The sequence below is a fragment of the Falco punctatus genome (genome assembly GCF_963210335.1).
Source record: "Falco punctatus genome assembly, chromosome: 6".
In the NCBI taxonomy this organism is placed as follows: Eukaryota; Metazoa; Chordata; class Aves; order Falconiformes; family Falconidae; genus Falco; species Falco punctatus.
The window spans coordinates 49,925,941-49,948,083 of record NC_137585.1 but is presented as its reverse complement, the minus strand read 5'-3'; the positions used below and the strand labels follow the sequence as shown (position 1 = coordinate 49,948,083).

Sequence of the window (22,143 nt, the reverse complement as noted above, 5' to 3'; positions counted from 1 at the left end):
TGTTGACCCATAAATAAAACTCTTCTTGAACAGAATTTATACTTTCAAGGGCAACGTGCAGTAACGTGCACCACTAAACTGGAGAAAAGAGCAGTCTTATCCCTGCCCCCAGTCACTCAAAAAGATTTTTTTCGACCGCTTACAGGTGCTAAAAAAATAAATTAAAAAACCCCCAAGATCAGTTCATTAATAGATTTAGACAGGCTAAATTAGCAAGTGATTCTACCATTAGTGGACAATTCAACCAGCTCTGTATTTTTGCTTAATAAACATTGACTTGGAAACACGAAGAACAAGCATCTCAGAGGTGATGAGGACTCCAGGGTTGTTACAGGGCTTGGCCCAAATTTCAATGGGAAACCTTAACTTTAGAGTGCAATACAAAAGTCCCGTTTGTCACAGCACTCTCAAAACTAGCCATCTGCAACAAGGCTTTTACCATCCCATACCAAGTTAACTTCAATAAGTAGTTCCCACGCCTTGCCCTGACACAGCCACCAATCCCCCACAAGGTCTCAAAGATCCATCTACTGTTTGTGCTGTTTCTTCATACTCCTCAGGCCAGTCCCTCTGCTGCCTTCTCCTTGTCTCTCCTCCTCCAGGGTACTCTCCTCACTTTGCCTCTTCCAGATCTCTCTTCATTGGCTGCTCCCCTTAGAGCTATTTAACCACTTAATAGGAAGCCAGCCCACAGCTGTATAATATCAATGTTAATTAACCCAGCTTCATTCCTCTACATCCATTCTTTTACAAATATTTATAAATCTACTCTTTGTGCCTTCTTTTCCACTTCAACTCTCATGTCTATATGCTTAAAAGAACTAACATCCTGGCACAGTGATGACCTGCAATATACTCTGGCTCAGCATTACCCTTTTTCTCCCGTCCCTGCCCCCTTCTTTGGAAACTATGACTTCTCTCCAATAATCAAGCACCAAAAAGACAATAAATTCCTTCTCTAGACATGTTTTGAGCCATGCCTTCTGCACTTGAAAGCAATAGCGCCTATTCTACAAAGCAAGAAAACAGCACCTATAAGAAGAAACAAAACCACCAAATAAATTGGCAGAAGATTGTTATAAGCTACATAAGGTACCAGGGGTCTGAATGGCAACCTTACTGTTACAAGATGTCAGTTTTCCATGGCAATTTTCTAATGCATCATTTTTTCAAGTAGGACGACATGCTAGTAGTTAATCAAACTGTGACTTTAACTCTCCTGCTTCCTTTATATTTACACATCAAACAATTCAGACCTCAAGAATCAGTAACTTCTTCCATCAGTTGCTCAGTAGGCACTTTCGCTTTTTTGTTAAGCAATTAAGAAGCCCTATGGGACTTGACTTTGCTTGCCTGCTACATTATCATCCTTCCTACTTTCATTTTTTTCATGCTTTATTTTGGCTTTCTGTTATTTTGTCCTCTCAAGTAGTTCATGTAACTAATGAGATGTCTTATTTTTCTTACTTGCATCCACAGATTCATTATGAATGAACATTAATTCTTTTCCGTACAAGGGTTTTACAGCAGTCACACATCTAACTCATCTTGCAGTTAATCAACAACTCTGTAATGAAGGGTCATCCAGCATTGCTATTATAAAAATATTAGCAAGGTTAAGTATCTTCTCATTTGTGGTAAGATCAACAATTCAGCATTACTATTAATTATGAATACAGTTTGGTTACTTTTCTCGAGTCACTATGCTGCAAAAAGGGTTTTGAAATACCTTCAGATAATGAAGTGTTGCTTAGCGGTACTTAAACACTGTCTTTAATCATCGTGTCAGCAGCAAAGGGTCAGGCAGTCAGTCCTCCAAGTCCCTATTCACACTGTTTGCCCTATCAGCAACTGTCTGTTCTTTCTTCTAAGGTAATAAATAAAGAAAAAGACCACTTACTGCTACCGTAACTCACAGGCATTACTCACACTTTTCTGAAAGCATGCTCTGAGGGCTTTGCTGCTTAAAGATCGCCTGATAAAATTTTTCAGCAAACAAAAATCAATAACCCCCCTGCCAAGTACCAAGCACCACACAGAACAACATACTGCTCTCTTCTTATTCTTACAAGTAGCTTCCATTCGGATCTTAAATCCTAATTAGTTTAACTTTGACTCCCAGATAATCAAATACACCCAAGACTAAAACCCAGCATGAAAAAAAATCAGCCATGAATACAAATAAATACCCACTATTAAAACTGGGCATTCTTTCCTACAATAGAGGACTTTTTGGTTGCTTTAGCCAACAACTTTAAAGGGACAAACCCCATTAACTTCTCCATTAAAATTAAGTGTATAATTGCTGTCATCTTCTGGAGTTTCAATTTTGTTGAAGTTCATAAAAGAAAAGAACAGACTACTCAGAATATCATCTTGAAATTAAATCTTAAATAGATCAATTTCTAAGAAAAAAAATCATTTGATGTTTCAAAAAAATGAAACAAGATTATATGAAAATCTTTATCACACTCCTGGCATTTTCTATCTGATTTTCACATTTTCTTGAACTTAGTAATACCTTGTTATTCAACAATAAATTAAGATATGGGAATGAATTGTGTATTCAATGAGTTCATAGCAGATGTATTTATATACATAAAAATTTAACAGTTTATCCATATAATCTGAAACACGCGCCACCCTATAACATACTTCCTATTGTACAGCCAAAGAGAAGCTCAGTGGGAGATTTCATCTTCAAACTGCATGTTTCCTAGCAACTCTCTTTAAATCAGAGTAGCTTTTTTTAAAAAATTACATCAATCACTTGGAACTGTTGAGAATGCTTAAAAACATCTCTTTCATCCTGTGAATAAACAGTTTGAATCAGACTAGCAGCTGCAAAAAGGAGAAAAAAAAGAAAATTAATTCAATGTTTACTAGAATTTGCTGGTGGGTTTTGGAATAATACATTATTTGTGCCTTTTGGTTTTAAGCTTACACATTTCAGAATAGCTATTGGTGAGGTCCATGGGCATTTTTTTACAGGTTTGAGCAGCCATCCACCATCTCAAAGATTCTCTGTGGTTTAGAGACTGCTTTTCAAGGATACTTACTCATGAGGTAAACTTAGATGTATTCTGAATATTTTAAAAGACAAATGATGGTTACTATTGGTTTCCTTCCCTATAACTAAAGCATTGTTTCTGTAGTCTTCAGATTTGAAAACAAAGCCCAAAAAAAACAAACCCCAAACTTTTCTTGAAAACTTAGTTTATCACCTGTTAATGATCTGTTGATACTTTCCAAGCACATATTCTCTATCAACCCCAGTACAGCCTCAGAAGAACACAGCATCTACAAAAATCTCTCTTAACACTTAGTCAGCAAGGTGTGTGACAGGTGGATGGGTACCATCAGAACAGCTTTTGGAGGAATCCCTGTGTCAGAACTGCTACTCCTGAGAGACACCAGAAATCACATCTTCCCATACTGATCAAAGACTTTTGATGTCCTGACTGCACTTAGATTAAATCAAGGTGGACTGGGGAGGAACAAAGGTGGAAAAATGTATGGGTAAGGGGACAAGAGGGCCCTCGCCTCTCTCAAGCAGCTGGATTTGGCAACCCCCAACAAAAACAACCAGAAAGTTCAGTGAGATGCAGCTGACCCTGAATTTCCACAATGATGTGCAGTATTGGCTCCGCAAGTGCATGTTTTATCTCTGCAATAAAATACATCTGAAAATGCCAGTATTTTAACTTTGTAATACAATGGTGTTTATTCAGACAGAAAGTAAAGTATGAGAATTATATTATGAAGAGTATGACTAATCAGTTTAATGACTGAATCCAGAGACCATTTAAAATAACTTCTAAGCAATTAACAGGTCTATAAATAAAGCAAAAAGAGAGAAGCAGTTGATTTTATACAGCCAAATCATTCTGCTTTGTGTTTTACTCTTAAATATCAGAAGAAAAAAGTGAAATCAAAAAACAAGCCGGTGTACGAAAGCCAAAGACCTGATGTACTGAAGTGCTTGCAAATATTTAATGTAAGATGAACGCTTACTGAAAAACCACAAGAAGCACTCATCAATTTTCAGGACTGAAAACTGCATTGTAGAGATCTTGTTCCAAGTTCCATATTGTTGTGACAAAAAAATACATTTTGATACGCAAAAAAATACAGCTTAGGCAAATCAGCCACACACAGAAAAAGCCATTTTCTCTTCGGTTATCAAAGTTGCATAATTCCATTCCAATAGACTGATTTCAAATAATTACAAATGTTTTAGTTGATAACTATTCTGTTGAACATAACATATGAGAGTATTCTTTCACAGATGCTATTTCGGTATGGCAATAAGCCAAGAAATCAAAATAACCTTCTCATTTAGAAGGTGTTGATTGCAAAGTAGCGCTGTAACATCCTGTAGCAACTCCATGTTCTTCCAAGCAATAAAACAGAGTCCCCACAGACTCCATTAAACAATTGCCTACAGGTCCGGCACAGCTATTCTCTAATTATTGCATTTCTGATATGGACCTGGAAGTGTTCACACCAAGGAACATGTTGTCTCCAACACAGGAGCTTTCCCTGTTGAGGAGCTCCTGACAAAACAGGTATAAAGAAAACCACAGTAAAATATATCTGAAAGAGATAATATTTTCAAAACATGCATCCTACCTGTTTTGATTAAATCTCTAATTTGAAAGTATGAGATGTGGTATGTAGTTGTGTTGGGGTTCATGTGCTTACTACTCCATTTTTTAGCAACAGAGTTCAAACATTACAATGCCTGTTTTATTTGCTTACTAAAACTTGAACAGACTTTGCCAAAATCTTCTTAAATTTTAATAATTTCCTCTATTATTTCCTATATTTTTCATAGTTTGGCCAAAGAGTAATACTTCCTAATTCTTGATGCCCAACTTTTGGGTAAAAAAAAATAGAATTATTATTATTATATTTTAATTTTTCAATTAAATTAGGTTTATTTGGGGGTTATATATAATCAAAAGTATTCAACAAACAAGTTTTGCCATTTAAATTGTACTGTTAAGTACTCACACAATAGTAACCATTCTGATTTTTCATTGCCTGGCCCCACAACTGAAGGGCAATATACACTTGTTATGTAAGGAAAGGGAAAGCACGTCACCACCTGCAGACCTTGTTCTACCCAGTAAAAGCCAAGTAATCAGTATATGTTCTGATACCTTAGGTGGTATGTTACTGCATGTACAATTAGGAACACCCACACATTAATGTCTTCAAAGAAAATCAACCACAGATGCTTTAATCTATTAACTTTTACACATACTTTCTACTGTGCTTGCCTTCATCCTTCTTCCCTGAACTCTTCCTCCAAGTGCTCAACTTAATTGCCTCAGATATTCAATTGAACTAATTTAACTGGAGGGGCATGTAACACATTCAATATACCTGGAAAATAAATTTATAAAATTACCTCCCTGATGTACAGCTGTGATGACAAGAGAACAGACAAAATCTTACTCACAGTAACCAATATCAGAAATTGAAATAGCATCATTATCTTCATTGGCATCACTGTGGCTTTATACTGATCAAGATACAATGAGAACATAGTCCAGCATGCATTATTAGTACATTTTAAAAGGCAATGTGAAAGATGCTGCTATTAATAACTACCAAAAACTGCTGTGTATCACATTCTGTGGTCTGCTAATGCATCTATCAAATGAATTATTATGTCAACACAAATTTGGTCATTTGGTCTTTCTGTTTCTCAAAATGTTACAATAAATTATTTTTTAAACTTACAACATTTGTACTGTAATATTAATTATGTTCTGAAACATTCTGAGAACTTCGGGGGTCTCCTTTTGATTAAAAAAAAATCTAATTCTCATTACAGAACCAACAATATGAAAAAAAATCTTTTAATGGGGGCAATGACTGCAAAATACTTGATATACATAATTAAACTCACCAGGCATTTTGCAATGCCGTTTTGCAGATCACCTTTTTCTTCTCATTGACACAGAGCTGTGAAGCACAGACAGCTGCTGTGCTGGTGGTATAACTGAAAACTCCTTTTCTAATATTGAAATTTGACAGTAAGTCAGTATTAACTGAGAGACAGCATCTTACATAACTATTTGAGTTGATAGTTTATTTTAATGCTGCAATTTAGCTTTTCTTTTATAGTAATCACAGAAACGCATTGGCAATTTTGAAGAGCTAAAATTTCAGTATTTGTGAGCTGTCACTGGACCTAAAGTCCAAATTTTTGCAAATCATTCTTTGGACTCTTCAGCAGAAACAAGATGACAAAGAGAGACAGGAGCGTACAGTCCTTTGTCAGTATGGCATATGGGGCTGAAGGACTGAAATAGAAGCACAGCGGAACAAAGGAAATAATATGATGGTTTAGTACCTCAGGTCCAGGAAATCAGGAATAATTTCTGTGTGATCATTTTGATATGTGCATTTCAAAGCTGTTACTTTTCAAATTTTACTCTGGCTTTACACTTTCTTAAGAGTAGAAACAGAATTAAGATCAGATACCAGGACATAAAAAATGTTAAAAGCTCAATGTTTGAGAGGTATGTCAGGTTTTCTATGGGAATAAAGTGTTACGTGATTTTTATGAAGAGATGAGCTTCAGAAGACGTGCAGCAACCGTCGCTCCAGGAGGCACCAGCTCCCCTAATACAGCCCATACCAAAGACAGCTTTAAGACCGACCCTAACAATGAAGCTTCCTTCCTGCTTTTTCCTGTATCGTAGCACTGCAGTGCCTATTTGCCTGGTGTGAGCGGACTACCCAATCGTTTACAATAATCAAATAAGCTGAATTCTATGGATATTTATTGTGGATGGAAAAGAGCAAATGACAGTCCAAGCATCAGCAATAAAGTGATAAATAATGTACATTAATGTACCTCTGTTGTATGCGAGAATTGAATAAATGCTAAATTTCTCCTGTTTGACATGGGCAAAGCCCCTCTGCCTGTAACTACTGTAACATGGTCGAGAATGGATTTATTGATATAGACAAAAAGAAAAACTCCACCTAGTTTTCATATTTGACACTTGAGATTACAGTTGAGGAGGTTATTTACAGCACACTGCTATACTCTTCCAATAAATAACGTGGGGAAAATGCTTTATTCTTGCCTACATGTCTTATCAGAAGAAAAGCAATTAGACTGAAGAGAAAAACAGAGAAAGCACGTTTTTTTTCTTTGTTTACCATTAATCTTCCTCTGTCTTGATCTGTGTTTTGCAGGACAGAGTTTAAAGAAACCAGCTACTAATGTCCAAGATTACTATTCACAAAATAATACAGTGCTATGTCTATAACATATAATAGGTCAGATTATTTCATTAATTGCTCATATGTTTTTACCACTACTACATTATGCTTCACAGCACATCTAAAAATTATTTGTTCTAACACACTTCTAGTGTTCTTAATAAAAATGCTTGCATTTAGCAGTTCACATTTATATGGCAAAGACTGTGAACCTACAATGTAAACCAAATGCATTTGAATTAAATATGGAGAGAAATGGTCAGGTAATAGTCTTAAGTGACCCATATCAAAAGGTCTGGGTCTCCATTATGTTCTGAAATGTGTGACACATCCTATGTCCCATAAATTTGATTTAAACCACTTAGCTAAAATAAAATGTAAAAACCATAAAGATCTAGTTATTAATATTAAACTAAGCAAAGCAATATATTTGGAAATCAAAGCCACACAAATAAGCTAGTGTCAAAATAAGACAAAATACCAAATCAGTTAAATCTTCACATTGGCATCACATTATCAAGTAATCAATTCTTTTAAATTTGAAGGATTATCTGCAAATGATTACCTGCTGTTGTGAAACAATTTAATGAATTTGACTAAAATCTGTATGTATTTTGAAGATATTTTGAACAGGTTTGTATCCAAACCCAAATACATATCTTGAAGATGGTTCTAAAGGTTTATTTAGTATTTAAACCACAAGCGTGTTGTTACTGATTCTGCAGATTTCATTTTTCACTTTCTATGTGGTATATAACCCACTGCTCTTCCCAATTCCCAACAGACACAGGATAGATATTAAAAGAATACTAAGGTGGAAGAAGTCTGACAGTTCTTGTTAGGCTTTTACAGCAGGCATTGTAAAAGTCTCTTTCAATTCAAGAAGACACTTTAATGACTGTCTTTTTGAGACGGCATTCTAGGGTCATTTTGATGCAGGAAACTTCCTTTCTCATGTCCTCCCTTTCAGAACTTTATTGACGTTCGTGCTACCAGGCAGGCACACAAGTGCATGTTACAGCCAAAGCTCTGAAGTCTTGGGTATTTCCCATCTAGTAACACCAAAGGAAGAAGACGGAAAAGGAAATTACATTTCACAGGAGTTTTTTGACCTATTCCGCTTGATACTATTTATTATTTGGGAATAAATGTAAAATCAGTCCTGCTATAATTGCAAATGAAAAAAGTCTGGTTTTAACACCCCCCCACACACACACAATTAACAATAAGAACAAAGCAGCCACAGTGCTCTTCAATGCTTAGAAAACCATGGCATTCAGCGCAGAAAGGAATAAATTACGGAGGTCATAAACCAGAATTGGTGTGCTCTGGACAGCAGCAACTCTGAAAAGCATCTAGGGGATACAGTGGACAAGCCATTTAACCAGGGTTTCCAGGACAATGCTGTGGGTAAAAGAACTGTGTGACCCTGAGGGATTAAATGACTAAGTACTGCTATGTGAATTTGCTCATTAGAAATCAGCAAATTTGCTTAGAACTAGCATGACTGATATTGTAACACTAAATAATTATGATGCTGATGTAAAATATACATCGATACATACATACATATATACATACACACAAAAAAAGGAGTGGAGAAAGTGCCTTACGGCAAGAACCTTCCTTGTTCAACTTGTCTGGCATAAGAAGGAGACGACTGAGAAATATCATCCCTACAGGACATAATTATGGGATGAAAATACTGGAGACAAAAGGGTCCTTTAATCTACTGGAGAAAGGCATAATAAAAACATAAAGCTGAAAATTGATTCTGGAGTGATTTAGAGAGGATATATCCTGAAATTTTAGCAAAGAACACAGTGACATTCCCAGTTCCTGACATCTTCAGTAACGACTAAATACTTCTTGCAGGGCATGAAGTACTGGGCTCAGCACTGAGGCAGCTAGTTGAACTTACTGACCTACCTCTGAGCTCTCACTGTCTTTTGAGAACTCAAGCTGCAGAAGGAAGGTAGATGACTACGTTCTGGCACAGCGTTTCCCCACAGTGGGATCCTGTGTTTTCAGATTGGCAAGCCTTGTTACCTGTTCCCAAAGCCAAAACCTCCAGTTCTACTCCATTGTATAGCACCTCCTTTTACTGTTTTCAGGGAAGGCCACTGTTAGACCACAAATTAAATTGCTAGGCTCCAGTGAGGTCCAAAGTAGGTAAGTTTTTAGTAAGCAGCAATTTTTATCACTCGTAACAAGCAAAAAACCACTGACCTACTTCATGTTTAAATATTGCAAACAGTTGCAGAAACTGCAGACAAAACTCTGACCAAGAGGTCAAAAATACAGAAAGAACTGATTGTAAAAAAAATTCTTGATAATAGCTACATCCATAAAAAAAGGTCTTGAGATTATATTAGGTTATGAATTACCTTGAAAGATGCTCCCTTCGCACTGAAACAAACCATCTGCATGAAAAAGATCTTTATAACTTAACAGCCATTCAGCATTCCATCAGCAGCAAGATTAAAAATAGATTGCAAGGTACAATGGCTAGATGTCACTGCTTCTCTCTTAACAAACAAGCTTCATGGTACATTTTAAGTTTATGCAATAGACCATATGTCAAACAGCTTATTTTGAGAAATTTTCATCTTGATACTTCGAATGTTAAAGATTTTCAAGATTGGGTTTTAGACCTATTATAAAAATCATAATTTTCAAATTTTACTTTGGGCGCTCTCTCCTTTCCTTTTTTCTAAGTATTTTACTCATTCCCACCAATGCATTTAGCACTGACATTTCAAACCTCATTGCTCTAGAGGAAATGCTACTCACTCCCAGATCTTCTATGCTTCCATTCCTCCCCCAACTGCAACTCCTTATGTTGCCCTTTTTTTTTTTTTTTTTTACCCATTTTTGCCTATATCCAAGCACACTCAGATGAACACATGCATACTCATTCCATTTCTTGTACAAATCTGTCTAATGCTGGGATCCAGGAACTTGATGCTACTGGTTGGCAGGTATTAGCTGACACACTGGAAGTTAAGTACTCTATGATATGCACCCTATACCATAAGGCATGCTTTCTGACACTTTCACTATTCTCATGATTTTTCTGTGAAGCCCCCCATATATTTTAAAATCTGCCTGAAAGGCATCTGCAGCATTTTTCTCAATCTTATGTAGTATTTCCTAGTTTACTGTAATTGAACATCAGAGGAGGCGCACTTACACATAGCACTAAGATACTGATTATCTCTGTGATTCCCCACATCTTTTAAAGCCATTCATCCCATGGAGAAGATAAACTAAGCCCCAGAAATTTCCGACTTGTACAGATATCTACCTGGGGTGGGAGAAGAAATTAAAACCCCCGGAACTGCTAGTCTGAATATCTTTCCATTCTGCTCTGCATTGTAGCTATTCAGCATTAAGGAAGAAACTGTTCATTCCTTAAACCTGTTTTTAAAAGTCGTGTGGCATGATTTTGGTTCTGTGAAATGCAGTTAATGAACTGTGCACAATGATTTTCTGTTAGATCTTGGCCCTCCCTATTATTTAATTGGCAATTAGTTCAACATACCGCACACATTGTATACACTGCTGATGTTACCAGGTTACCAGGACAGAGAGTACTTTTTCTGAAAGTAGTAAAGCGAAGGAAAAGGGTATATGAAATTCCATCACTAGAAAGGGTGTTTGAAAACCCATCACTACCAGCACTTGGCAAAGACTAAAGAAGGCTAGGAGATCGTGAAAACGCTCTCTCAATAGGAACTATCCTGCCAAAGGTCAGTGTGATGCTGCATAAAAAGAACAGAACAAAAAAAGCTTAAAAAAATGATGACAGCATTCTTCAGATTTCTTGGCAGAAATCAACTTATAAATCTCACAGCTTTTATTTTTATTAGTTCTCCCTCCTTTTAATGAAAACACAACCATTTATATTTGCAACAAGTGGAGGATAAGGAAAGCAATGACCAGTATGTTGGCTGCTGTTGCTTTTTCTGCATCAATAAGACCATTATGGCTTCAGACTATAACCTTAATTCTCAGCCAAGTCAGCCTAAGTGAATCTCGGATTTTGAAAGCGTCTTGAGAAGCTGCCTGATTTACCACTGTGTTACTGCACTTTCTGGGTAAGGTTATACAACCTAAAACTTGAAGCAATGCAAGCACTTAACTAGGACTATGTCTTAGCTGTACAAATTTCTGCTTGTTTTTAAATATTTTTTCAAGAAGATTTTGTGCAATAAGAAATGTATTTCAGGAATTAAAAAAGAGAGCAGGATTTTAAGTACTATATGGACTCTTCCCCCCCCCCCCCCCCCCCCCCCCCCGTAGAGAATTAAGGCAACAATCTGTCTTAATGTCTTGAAGCAGATAAGGAGTAAGTGATGTATATAACTATTGTGCATCTCTGCCGTGATGCAGCTGCTGCTTTTGTATTACTAATGGATTCCTCTGTTGGCAGAAAAGGAATCTCCAGCCTTTTTTCAACAGGTGACAGGCAAAAATGAATTTCACATCCTTGAGCTGGCTTGACAGGGAGCCAATTACCATTTCAGCTGACCAGCATCACTTGAAAAGAAAAGCAAGGAAGAAGAAACATGACAGAAGATGACAGAAAAAAACCCAAAACCTGACAAAAAGGAAAAGTGGATTCAATGCTGAATATAAGACAAGCCTGAAACCTCAAAATAAAATTAGGATAGCCTCCTAGTAGTGGTGCTGTTTTCCTTTCTTTTCTTTTTCATTTGATGGGAGTAAATGCAATGACCAGGCCCCTGTGGATTCGGTCTCTGGATCTTTTCTGGTATCTTAACAAAACACACTTTGCCCCTGGCAAGTTATTCCAGTTCATTATTTCACTGATTTGGGTTTTAATGGAGTGCTGCATCTTATTCAGCAGTTAAGTGTTGGCACAAACCTGGGAGGCAGTGTGGGTGGAAGAGAGGAGGGGACAGCAGGAAGGTTTACTGATCCCTCTAATTATAAAACCCTCCACAGTTTGCCCAGAGGAGGGAAGGGTACTGGCCTCAGGGACAAGTGTGCAAAGAAAAAAGGGATAAACATGGTGATTTGGCTTAATAATATGCTGCCTACTATATCAAACTGGATTAGATACAGTTCATTTCCTGCAAAGGTTTCCCAGGCCTTGCTTTATGCTGCCTTGTGCCAAATGAGAGAGTTGTTTCCTGCTATCCCATAACCGTGGGTTTAGTCAGATACAGCTTTAGTACAAAGCTGAATATTGCATGGTCCTGATGGTGAGCCTCAGCACATGGCATCTTCTGCTCTGGAGCTTGCTCCTAAACGGCCCCCCAGTACCTCAGCTGGGTGAACAAAGATCTCTCCCAGAGACACAATTGTACCACATGTAATAGCTTAGAGCAAACTGCATTACAGATTATATAATGAGTGGCACTCCTAACACAATACCTACGTGTTTCTTTCCATCAGAGTTTGCAGAAAACATGCCAGTACATATGGTGTTGCCGGTTTTGTAATTCACAGCATAAGGCGTTTGATTTGGTTTGATCTAGATGTAAAAATGCAGTGGGGAGAAACATAACTGAAAATCACTGGTTTTCTGTCAGCTGCTTATCTTCTCGTTGGAAAGGGTATAAAATCTGAGTCCCTTAGGAAGGGGAATGAGCGGTGCCGCTGGAGGCTAGACTGTGCAAGGGTCAGATGATAGGCAGCTCAGGCAACATATTCATCAGCTCCTCTGGATCCTGTTCTTCAACCTGCACCCCAGTGAGCTCCCCGCCTTTGCAGCTGACAGTAAATAATAGCAGATTTGGGGATTCATAACACAAACACCTTCTATCAGGAAAGAGTGGCTTCTATTACACAGAAGATGATCCTTCAGGCAACTTGAAATATTTGCAGCTCCTGACACATCTGGTATACTACTTCCCACTACACAGACAGCTACCATTTTTTCCCCAGAATATTCCATAGAAATAAAAAATCCCACTCTCTACCAGATCTCAAAATACTTTTTGAAAGCTTCCCCTAAAACTTAATTTCCATAAAAAGAGAAGGTTACATCAGTATTCTTATTCTTTAGCTCAGGAGACACAGGGCTGGCACTCACAGTCACAAAATGTGGGGAAATAATAATATCCAAAGGTGTGTTTCTGTCTGCCCTCCAGAACTGTTATACAGAGAATTGTCAGAGGTAAACAACAAGAACTGGTACTGAACAAGCTCACAAGAAAATACAAGTAACAAAAGCAAGCAGACCCCAATTCCAAGAGCTCACGAGACCTCCTGCCAGAAGAACAAGCCAAAAAAGAAGAAAAGGGGAGAGACAGAAAAGATTAGATTGTTAACAGAATTCTGCCTGCCAGATACCATGAAGATGCTTCTCTTATGTATGCTTTCCATGAGGTCTTGGTACTTTGTCCTCCGCTCGCCATACCAGGTACAGTTGACGTAAAGCCCCAATCTCCCGTGCCCTGTGCATGACGGACACACTGAGGTTCTTGGTCAAGTTTCTTTCCCTTTTTGCCCAGATGTTTCACATCTGTTCTCAGCCCACAGCAAATGCTAAGCTATTACACCAGCCTCTAGCTAGAACATCCATCAAAAAATGGATTAATCTTTGCAAAAATTCTACCTCTTTTTCAGGCTCCTAAGGAAAGGAGACGTAAGTGATCACACTGCTTGCATTTGCATCTCTGCCTGTCAGTCTGATAGTTTCTCCCTCAACTGATTAATTTTGTCTTCATTGGCCTATTTTAACCAAATTTGACAGAAGTCTGCAGGCTGTAAATAAGTTAATTTATTAAAAGTGTCATGAAAATGTCTGCCTGGGTGCAGGAGACAGGCCTGGTAAGCACCACCCCTGAGGGAAAGGCGAGAACGGCGTACAGAAGAGTCATCACTCAGGGACGTCTCAGCCATGGGAGAAGCTTGTTGGGGGCTGGCAGTTCACCAGGGATCAGATAATGCAAACACAGCACGCAAAGTCACAGCAAACCATGCTTCAGCAATTCTGCTGCTCACAGAACTACTTGGTTTTGCACCTCCATTTTACTTCACAGGTAATGACTCTGATGACAAAATATTGTCCATGCTACTATACTGGATGGACCCTGTCCCTCTCCAGGTTCACACCTGTGGAAAACCATGCAAACAGTGCTTTGGGAAAAAATTCATCATTGAGAACTACCAGGCATAAGAGGTCTCTCCAAAGTTAAGATTACAGATGTTTTATGCTTAGTCATATGAGATGGTTAGGAGAAGAACTCTAATTTCAGGGAATTTATGCAGAGGTATAAAAAAATGTTTTGTATTTATCTCATAAAAAACCTCATTTCATTTTATCATCATTAATGATATATGTACAATTTATGCTCTGCATTAATAGATTAGATTGTATTTAAATCCTAATTAATGATGTAGATATGGAACAACATTGGCCACATGGGTTTTCAGCAGAAAACTCTCAATCTCTCCAAAGAATTTAGTTTCCTCTAAACAAAATTACATTTCTTCCACCATTTTAGATATGCAGTGAGAACCTGTATCACAGAAGAATATTAAGGATTTTAAACATGTTACTTTCATGGCATTTTATACAAATTTTGAAGAAGAAACAAATAATTATATTGCATGAAAGCCTATGAGGAACTAAGTCTCGTATAAATAAATAATGAAGTATCTAACCAAAAAAAAAACCAAACAAAAACCCAAAGACAGTCTTAAACACATTAATTGTGTTCTTATCATATGCAGGTTACCTGGAAAGAAATCAACCATCTATTATTTTTATCAATGGGTTCTATACAGAATATTTGGTACTCTAAAATTCACCTGATTTCAGCTATAATATTAAGATGCAAGATTTTGCTTTATCAATGTCTCTCAAGTTCAAAAGATTGTAGTAATAGTAATATAAAAGAAAACTATAACTACAACTACTCTTAAACGTCTAAACTGATTTGACTGATAAAGTTTACATTTATAAAATATCTACTGGGGGACTGAGGACTCAAGTGACCTTACGAAATGCAGGCATCACTAGATGACTACGGTGCCAAGTTTCCCATTAAGAAGCTTAAGGCGAATTGCTCAGACACACACACGATTCCTGGCACACTAAAAATCAATGCTTGCAACAGATATCGGGAATGCCCCTATAAAAGTAACTTTTGCTGTTCTTAACCTGAATCTCTGTATTTTGCACACATATTCGAACACGGTTCATAGGCTTCATAAACCAGTCATGAAAAAAAGTCTGTGAGAAGCTTTCCCTGGGGCCTCTACTCATGCATGTGCTGCTCCTTGGCTTGGAAGCTATGCTGAGCTCAGCTTCTTGCCTGAGCAATGCTGCAGGCATCTGTGCCTGACCCTGACCTTGCCTTGCTGACTTGACCTTGGATTTGCCTCATCGCTGAGAAGCTGTCTGGCAATCTGGACTCTTGTCTGACTCCTGGTTTTCATCACTGGACCTCCTCTGCTCTTCTTCAGTTACAGACAGAGAGGTGTATGTCTATGTACATGTGCAGCTGAGCATGTGTATGATTAAAGCGATAAGAAATAAAAGGATTCCTATGTCTGTGTGTGCGTATCTGTCTGCATGCATGAAAGGTGAGTAGGGAAGGTTGTCATGGCAGGCTGTGTGTGTAAACAGGGGCTGTAACAGATTGATGTGTGTGTGTCCAAGCTGGGGAACTGGTCAGCACAAAGCGCGGTGGTGGTGTCGCTGAGGTCACTGTCCCTGCTTTGAGTCCTGGCATGCCTTCCCCTGCCAAGCAGCCTGCTCCTCCGACCCCTGAGAGATTGTATGATCTCCTTCTAAAGGCAAAGAAAGAGCTCAGCTTGTACACAAGGGGAAAAAGAGTCAGAATACTTAGTTTTTATATATCATAAAAATTTGCATCAGATTTGATGAGGTCACGGAGAGCCATTCTGAATTTACTGCATCCAACAGTTTAGTACATTCAAGTTAAGATGGTGTTTTCTGAAGACAACTGGCTAATTTTCACATCAAGGAGACACTTCCATTCTGTGCATGTCTTCAGCAAATAAAATGAAGAGTTTAAAACCTCACTGTGCTCTGTGTAAGCATCCATCCAGAGGATTATTACTGTTCATTGCCAGCCAAACTTCAAGTTTCTTTTGCAGAGCCAGAGAAGAACTCCAGGATGATCACTGAGGCATTAACCATGCTTTTGTAGTCGGGTGGCAAGTTTCCTATGTCATGAAAGCAGCTGGGGACTGCTCAGTTCCAAATGCCCCAATGCCAAGCTTGTTTGTCCCAGTTTCAGTAAGTTACAGCAAAATAAAGCCAACACGCACACAGAAATTCCTAGCTTTCTGCAATGGGTTCATATTTAATAGCCTGTGTTGACCTACCAAACATTTACAAATGAAGACTATTTTCATCACAAAGACAGCTGTTTAAAAGTTAGAGATACCCATTACTTGGTGTCATCCACTTCTAATATATAAGACATTCTACAATACCTCTACTGTTGAATTGCCTGTAAAAGTATATATATAATAAAAGAGACAAAAGTATATATACAATAAAAAAGACACAAAACATATTTGGTTTGCTTATTTAAAGACAATCTTGCTTGTAAATTTTACATTATTCTACTTGACAATAAAACTGTTGAAAATATTCTATCTTTACTCATGCTAAGATGCAGAATTATTCTTTTTTGATAAGTTTAAAAAAATTAAGGGAAAAGAAAAGTCTATCCTCTTTTAGGTGATGTTCTGTCAATACTTAATTGTTATTATTCTGTACACACTGAGAGAAAGTGTTCCACTATCTACCAACTAATCTTATGGCGTCCATACTTGCAGGAATTAGAACGATACTTGTAGTTAATAAGCAAACAATTTTAGAATGCCTATAAATATTTGTAGGACTTAGTTCAAGAAAAAATATGCATCCACAGTGACATTTGTTCAGGTACAGTTGATTCATTTAGTGGTCCTGCCTTTCCTTGCTTCCAAAGCTGAAGTTTTCTATGTGGTTTAGGCTGATTGGAAATCTTCATAGAGCTCTACGCCATGTTTTGTTCCAAAATGTTATGACACTTTAAAAATCCTGCTACAGTCCCTGTCTCTTCAGGAATAACTAAAAAAATAGCAGCCATGGTTTTATATCTCAAGGTTCTTTGTATTATCATCCTATGTATCACCATCAACATTATGTCCCTTCTTTGACACCAAATCAGACCGGTTAAACCTGAAGACCCGGCCAACTGCTTTACTAGGAAAGTAACCACATTAACATGAACCTTTATTTAGTGGTAAGGTAATAAAAAGCAGCAGCCTATTCCTGTATAGATAACTGATAGAAGGCCTTTTAGTTCCCCCTTGAGCCTCTTAATTTTTCCTTGTCATTCAGTCTATAGTGAAATATTCCACACACATACTTCTTTTTAAATGTCTCAGAAAAGCAAGTGCTTATTTTGCAAAAGCACAATAAAAAGGTTCGTCTCTACAATTTTAAAAAAATAATAAATTAACTGTCCATTTCATGAAGGTCACATAATTCCCTAAAGATAAACTGCCTTAGGACATACATACCTTTCTTCAGTGCAAGGAGAGATTCACACAAACCCACAAACTGTCTCCCAAAAGCAAGCCGTAATTTTTGCAGAATTAAAATTCTGTTCAGGATTATCATCTGCGTTACAAATGCCAAACCAAACCCAAAACAAATAAGACAAAAAAGACACCATTGATGGAAGCTAGATCTTACAGTCTGATTTGTTCTGGTCTCTGGCAGTAAGAAAGAAGAAATATTTCCCTAGCCCACCACCAGAACAAGCTCCAGGACGAAGTAACCAGACTTAACCTGTTGTAGCTGCCAAGTCCTGGCTGGCCTGTGCCTGCCTCAAATAGTTTACTTCCAGGAGACTGGTTCTCACTGTTCTGCCAGGAACTGATTGTGGCAGTCATGAGCCAATGTAGGATGTCATCGTGTAAGGGCATTTTCTATAGGAAGAAAACCCAGGCTGGCCATCTAAGAGGGGACAAAAAATGCCTTATACACCTGTTATGGTATAACCTACCTCTTCCCAAGGGGCAGACAGTTGTGACTTCTTTGCACCCCCCTTCTTTGCTGTGATAGTACATCAGACATGATGGTGGTAAGTCTTTCTGCAGGACCTTAAGAGTAAGATAATCAGGTATTCCAGCAGATTTCACACTTCTCCCTTCTGCTGAGTTGTTCAATGATGGCAAAAGTCTGCCCATGTCCACCTACTGGGGTACTGGTAGACCTGCAGGCCACATTAGCCATGCTAATTAAAAGCAGACTTTTTTAAAGAGCTTTTAAACACACCGTAAACATGAGGAGGAAACATGAAATGTGCTAGACAGCACTAGAAACCACATACTCAGCTGGTCAAAAATAGTGGAGGGAACACTGATGGCAATTCTGCCCTAATCCCCTTTTAATGTTTCCTGAAGAAGAGAAGACCACCAGCAAAGCGGGCCATCTACTGTTGTCAACAACACCAGGTAACTGCAATGGTGTTTCTAGGATGGGACTCTCTTCCATTTACATGGTATAGAGCAGGGCTCCTCAAACTTTTCAACCAGGGGGCCGGCGCGCGGATGCAGTGGCAGGCAGTCACCTGCGGCTGCTTGGTTTCCCCCCCAACCCCCGGCAGGGGTGTCTGTAAATACCGGGGGCCAGATTGAGGACCCTGGGGGCCGTATCCAGCCCGCGGGCCATAGTTTGAGGACCCCTGCTATAGAGTAATCAGCTACTGTAAATGGTACCAAGTTTCACTACGTAACTAACTGAAAGCACCTCCAATCCTTCCGTAACACAGCTTTATTCTCTTCAATTATTTATAGCTATTCTCATTTGGACTTTTATTTTATTATCAATAGCAGAGTTAAACAAAACTGGCAACTTACAGGGTGCCTTATGCATAATTATTTAGACTGAACTTGGACACTGAGTCATAGCTAAATTGATCTGAACAGATCTTTGTTCATTTAAGCTGGAGGATGAAGAGTTCCAGGAGTGGCACATGGAGTCAATTTCTTTGATTACTTTGATTTTCAGTAACTGTATTAGTGTCATTGCTCAGCAGTATCCAATAACTCATTCATGTGTTCTTGAAAATAATTTTGGTGCAAACAGTAATTTCAGTCGAGTGTAACTGTTAGGCAATTACCTCTTCTATGGTGAAGCATTTGCAAATGTTTGGGAGACATGAGACTGAAGATCAGAAAAAGGTATTTCAATAATTAACTATTATAAAAAAGAAATTTCCTGAAAGGTCTGTGTGGAAAAAAACATAACATACACTATATGTACCGTAGTATACCAAACATAACTCAAGTACCATAGGCTGTCTATTAAACCCTTATTACTTCTTGTTGAAGAAGCTTAAAGGTGAAGAGGGGCAAACTGCAAATCACACTGCTTCTCCCTAAAGCTCTGGGAGGATTTGCATTCCTTACTCATGAAGACAGCCTGTATTTTTATAATGCAATAGAGCATGCAATTTTTCCCACCATTGATTAAGCCACCAGGGAGGTGCTAAACTCCTGCTACTCCTAGCAAACTTTCAGGGATGCTCATAACCTGATGTTTCATTCCAATGGCTGTCAATAGTAGTTACAGATGTTCAGCACATTTTAAAATTAAGTCCTTTGTCATTGTAAATGCTTTGATTGCTTTAGTTTTAAGATCTGTCTGGCCATAACGTGAGCTGTTGATGAATGAGTGAAAATACATAGTAAATAATACTTCTAAGGAATACATTTCACTGACTTAAGAGCTGAAAGTAAATACAATTTTAAAGAGACCATCTCTGCTAGTGAGTTTGGTGTTTTGCTTTTCTTTCGAACTGTAAGCAAGTTTTGTTTTCAAATTTTACAACTTTTTGAGAAAAAATCTACTGATTTCCAGAAGGAATGAATAAATTCTTAATCTCCATCATGTGTCCAGAAACCCAGCACCTTGCTTCCCCTACTCTCACATTTGTAGACAATGACTCTTATCTTGGCAACAGTCAGACAAAACATATTAATAAAGTTAAGCTAGCTTGCCTTTGTGCTGCGAAGGAGCTGTCTGCATACAAAGTTTTAAGGTTTAGTGATTTTGTTGAAATGGAGAAAAGAACATAGGTCTGAAAAGGGAGATGACCTACAGAATTAGAAATTCTTAGAGTGAACATGTAGAATTTTTGCCCTTGGTGTGGAGAATGGCTGTCTTCTTTCAGTTAGATATTAGAGTACTAATGCTGGTGACGCATTAACCTGTTAGGATTTCAAATATGTTTTAAGTAAAGGAAAATTTCTTTGGTTGGTTTTTGTTTTTCAATTTCATATATTTCACTTTACATGTTTCATAAATGTGGTGGGTTGACCTTGGCTGGACACCAGGTGATCACCAAGACACTCCATCACTCCCCTCCTCAGCAGAACAGGGTTGGAAAAAATATGAAGGAAAACAGAACTTGTGGGTCAAGATAAAGGCAGTTTAATGAAAAAATAACAAAAGTCACAAGTGTGGAAGGGAAGTAAAACAGAATATGTTATTTTCTACTTCCCGTCAGCAGGCAATGTTTGGCCACTTCCCAGGAAGCAGGGCTTCAGTACACATAGCAGTTGCTCTGGAAGATGAACACCATAAATAACGATGGCACCCCTTCCTCCTCCTTTCTCTTAGCTTTCATATCTGAGCAGACATCACATCATTTGGAATATCCCTCTGGTCACTTTGGGTCAGCTGTCCTGGCTATGCTGTCTCGCAAGATCTTGCCCACCTCAGCCTACTTGGGAGGGGTAGGGAGATGTTGCAGAGACAGCCCTGATGCTGTGCAATCACTGCTCAGCAGTAGCCAAAACCCTGGTGTGTTGTCACTGCCTTTCTAGCTGCCAATACAGGCACTGCACTGTGAGGGCATCTGGGGGGCTCAGCTAAACTCAATACAATGTGCAATGAAACTTTATAATATTTATAATATTTAATGTAACTGAGATAGAAAACCAAACTAAGTTACATTAAAACAAAGGAATATTGGTTCTCAAGTTTGCAGTGCAGTCATACATATAATATAAATAGCTAATAAATGTAAATTAGCATATTTGAAGACAAAGATATTTAAAAAATTGCTGTTTGGGGCTTTTTCCCCAGGTGATGTTATGATTAGTGCTGGGATCTTCTTATCTGCTATGTTTGAATTGGGAATATGAGTGGACTTGAATGTTGTTACAAATGACTTCTATTTCATCGATAGTCATTTAGCTTACATTTTGCTTTGATCTTTTTTCTTTGCCAACAGATTTCTCCATTAAAGTGTTACTGTTAAGGCAATTGAATCTTACAGAACTAACAGAGATAACAACAGTTTGATAATTTATATAGAAACCTACCTACATTGTTACAGAGTCCTAGGGGTTTAGACCTAAAGTTCTTTTAGTCAGGAGTGTTTGTTCTCCTACATTAGAAAATACATAGGACACTGGTTATCACTAATTGTGCTATAAACAATCAGCACAGACCCCAAGATTTGCTATAGAAGCTTTACTGTCCTATTGTTTATAGTAGCCATTTACATGCTTTATGGACTCAGGGGAAAAGAAGCACTAAGTTAAAGTATCTATTAAAAAAAAGCAATCGTGGTTTGAAAATGTAAATGAAAACAGTAAATGGTTTTAAATGTGCTTTTTTTTTTTTTTTTTTTTTTTTTTTTACAAACTGATCAAGTTAATGTCTGGGAAATCACATTGTAATGAGTGATTTTTCAAATAAAAAAATCATTATTTTTTATGGTTGCATAATCTAGAAGCAAAGGCCAGTACCTTAAAGGGTATCCTGAAGCCCTGGTATGACAAACTTATGAACAGTCTCATTCAAGACATCATCTATAGTTGGAGGACAGAGATCTGCCCATCCAGAAGAGGGTTAGTCCTTGCAAAGAGTAAGAC

The 22,143-nt window shown here is 37.9% G+C and overlaps 1 protein-coding gene and 1 long non-coding RNA gene across 9 annotated transcripts in view; one reads left to right on the top strand and one right to left on the bottom strand.

The window, feature by feature from the left end:
- The window catches only part of LOC308065762, a 541,432-nt gene extending 519,531 nt beyond the window's left edge, over nt 1-21,901 (top strand). Inside the window, exon 2 of the long non-coding RNA XR_013928911.1 lies at nt 432-21,901. This is a non-coding gene — a long non-coding RNA (uncharacterized lncRNA). The remainder of the gene's footprint in view (nt 1-431) is intronic.
- Nucleotides 1-22,143, bottom strand: part of CNTN1 (contactin 1) — a 249,875-nt gene that overhangs the window by 96,374 nt on the left and 131,358 nt on the right. The window lies entirely within an intron of this gene.